The 2,540-nt window shown below is 37.1% G+C and overlaps 1 non-coding gene across 1 annotated transcript; it reads left to right on the top strand.

Annotated features, from left to right (window-relative positions):
* Nucleotides 1–2,085: 2,085 nt before the first annotated feature.
* LOC112780264 (small nucleolar RNA R71) lies at nt 2,086–2,193 on the top strand. The gene has a single exon (XR_003191113.1). It is a non-coding gene; the product is annotated as a small nucleolar RNA R71 (small nucleolar RNA).
* The last annotated feature ends 347 nt before the right edge of the window (nt 2,194–2,540 follow it).

Below are 2,540 nucleotides of genomic sequence, written 5' to 3'. Positions count from 1 at the left end.
ATTCGTAGGTTTTGATGAATGACAAACCAACAAAAGACATGAAAGACAAACCAACAAACAACTTGAACGAACAAGCATGTTGAAAGATCAACCAACATTCAACGTTGAGGAATGAAGAGTTGAAAGGAACACAACAACAACAAGAAACTCAAGTCCACAACATTTGAAGACAAGTATAGTGTCTTAGGACTTAGGTAACTTCTTGTTAAGAACCAATTGCTAAATCTCTCAACACACACTCACAAAATATTTTGATGCACATCTTGCAATTCGATGCTAGCCAAATGATTTAAAAACTTGTTTTCAAAGGTACAAAAGCATAGGAATTGACTCCAACAAGTTTGAGATCAATCCTAAGCATTTTGAAGTGATTTTAAGCCATTCTTTAAGGTTTGCATCGATGCACACTCATCTTGCATCGATGCAAAACATGCAACGACTTGTTGCATCGATGCAAAGATGTTTGCATCGATGCAACCTAGCTGAAAATTCAAATTTCAGCTTCAAAGACACATTTGCATCGATGCAAAGTGTTATGCATCGATGCAAATGATTCAAAAACATAAAAAACGGCTAGTTTTATCAAAACGGCTCCATCCCATTAACTCCCCAACGTTTCTAAGGTTTGGGGAGTCTATAAATAGATGGATTGAAGCCTTATTTCAAACATGTGAGTATTTGCAAACTATCTTGTTCATATTCTTTCATTCTACACATTTTTAAGGTGTTATAATACACAATTTGAGAGAGCAATATCAATTGGTTCAATAGTGCTAAACTTGTAATCATACACTCTTCTAGAGAGTACTCATTTCATCTCAACAATTCTTTGAGAATTGTTTTCTTGTAATACTTTGTAAATTGGAGTGTGATCTCCAAGGTTGAGTCAAGAGTTATAAACACTATAGTCGGTGAGGATACCAAAGAAGTATACTAAGTACTCAAGGCAAATCTTAGAGAAGGTATCTCTAAGTGGAGTGGGTTAGTATACGAGTGGTGATCATATACCGTGAGGTGTTAAAAACTAAGGACTCGGATTGTAAAAGGTTTTGCGCGAGCACCTTAAAGCTTGGCAATAGTGGAACTTCTCAATAGCGATTGAGAAAGAAAGTGGACGTAGGACAAGGATTGTGCCGAACCACTCTAAATAGCGTTTGCATCTCTCCAAACTCATCTCTTCTATATTATTGTCTTTTACCTTTGAGCAAATAAATTGTGATCGAAAAGTAGCTTCGTAAGTACTTAAGAAATAGCTTAAGTCCGATTGGTGAAAAGCTTGATCAATTTATTTGAGTTGGTGTCTATTGGAAAGTAAAAGCTCCTTATAAATGCTTAGCAATTGAGTTAAGCTCTTGGAAAAATACTAGTACAATAACACTTTTGTATATTGTCTTTAACTTTCGCAAAAAGATTCATTGTTGTTGCAATACTCAATTCACCCCCCCTCTTGAGTAATTGTGCATAGGTTCTACAACTTACAGTGGCTTTGGACAGATCAGAGACTAAGTTTGCTAAATTAGAGGTATTTTGTTCAGAGTTCTCTGTCTATTGCTGAGAAGATGATGGAAAAGGTTTACTACTGTTAAACCTGTTTCTTCCACCATTATTAAAGCCTTGTTGAGGCTTTTGTTGATCCTTCCATGAGAGATTTGAGTGATTTCTCCATGAGGGGTTATAGGTGTTTCCATAAGGTTCACCCATATAATTTACCTCTGCTATTGCAGGGTTCTCAGGATCATAAGCTTCTTCTTCAGAAGATGCCTCTTAAGTACTGTTGGATGCAGCTTGCATTCCATTCAGACTCTGAGAAATCATATTGACTTGCTGAGTCAATATTTTATTCTGAGCCAATATGGCATTCAGAGTATCAATTTCAAGAACTCCCTTCTTCTGAGGTGTCCCATTACTCACAGGATTCCTCTCAGAAGTGTACATGAACTGGTTATTAGCAACCATGTCAATGAGTTCTTGAGCTTCTGCAGGCGTTTTCTTTAGGTGAATGGATCCACCTGCAGAAGTATCCAATGACATCTTAGCTAATTCAGACAGACCATCATAGAATATATCCAGGATGGTCCATTCTGAAAGCATGTCAGAAGGACACTTTTTGGTCAGTTCCTTGTATCTCTCCCAAGCTTCATAGAGGGATTCACCTTCTTTCTGTCTGAAGGTTTGAATATCCACTCTAAGCTTACTCAGCTTTTGAGGAGGAAAGAACTTGGCTAAGAAAGCCTTGACCAGCTTATCCCAATTGTTCAGGCTATCCTTAGGTTGAGAGTCCAACCATATTCTAGCTCTGTCTCTCACAGCAAAAGGGAAAAGCATGAGCCTGTAGACTTCAGGATCTACTCCATTAGTCTTAACAGTATCTAGGGGTGTGCATGGTTCAGTTTTTCCATAAACTGAACTGAAACTGCACTAAACCATTTTAAATGGTTTAGAAACTGAACCAAACTGCACTAAAACCAGTTTATAATACAGTGCACCAGTTTAAACCAGTTCATAAAAATAAAACTGGTTTTAATTAAAAAAACCAGTTT

The sequence above is a fragment of the Arachis hypogaea genome, chromosome 19 (genome assembly GCF_003086295.3).
Source record: "Arachis hypogaea cultivar Tifrunner chromosome 19, arahy.Tifrunner.gnm2.J5K5, whole genome shotgun sequence".
NCBI lineage: Eukaryota > Viridiplantae > Streptophyta > Magnoliopsida > Fabales > Fabaceae > Arachis > Arachis hypogaea.
The sequence above is the reverse complement of the archived record's forward strand: the minus strand, read 5'-3'. Positions and strand labels throughout refer to the sequence as shown.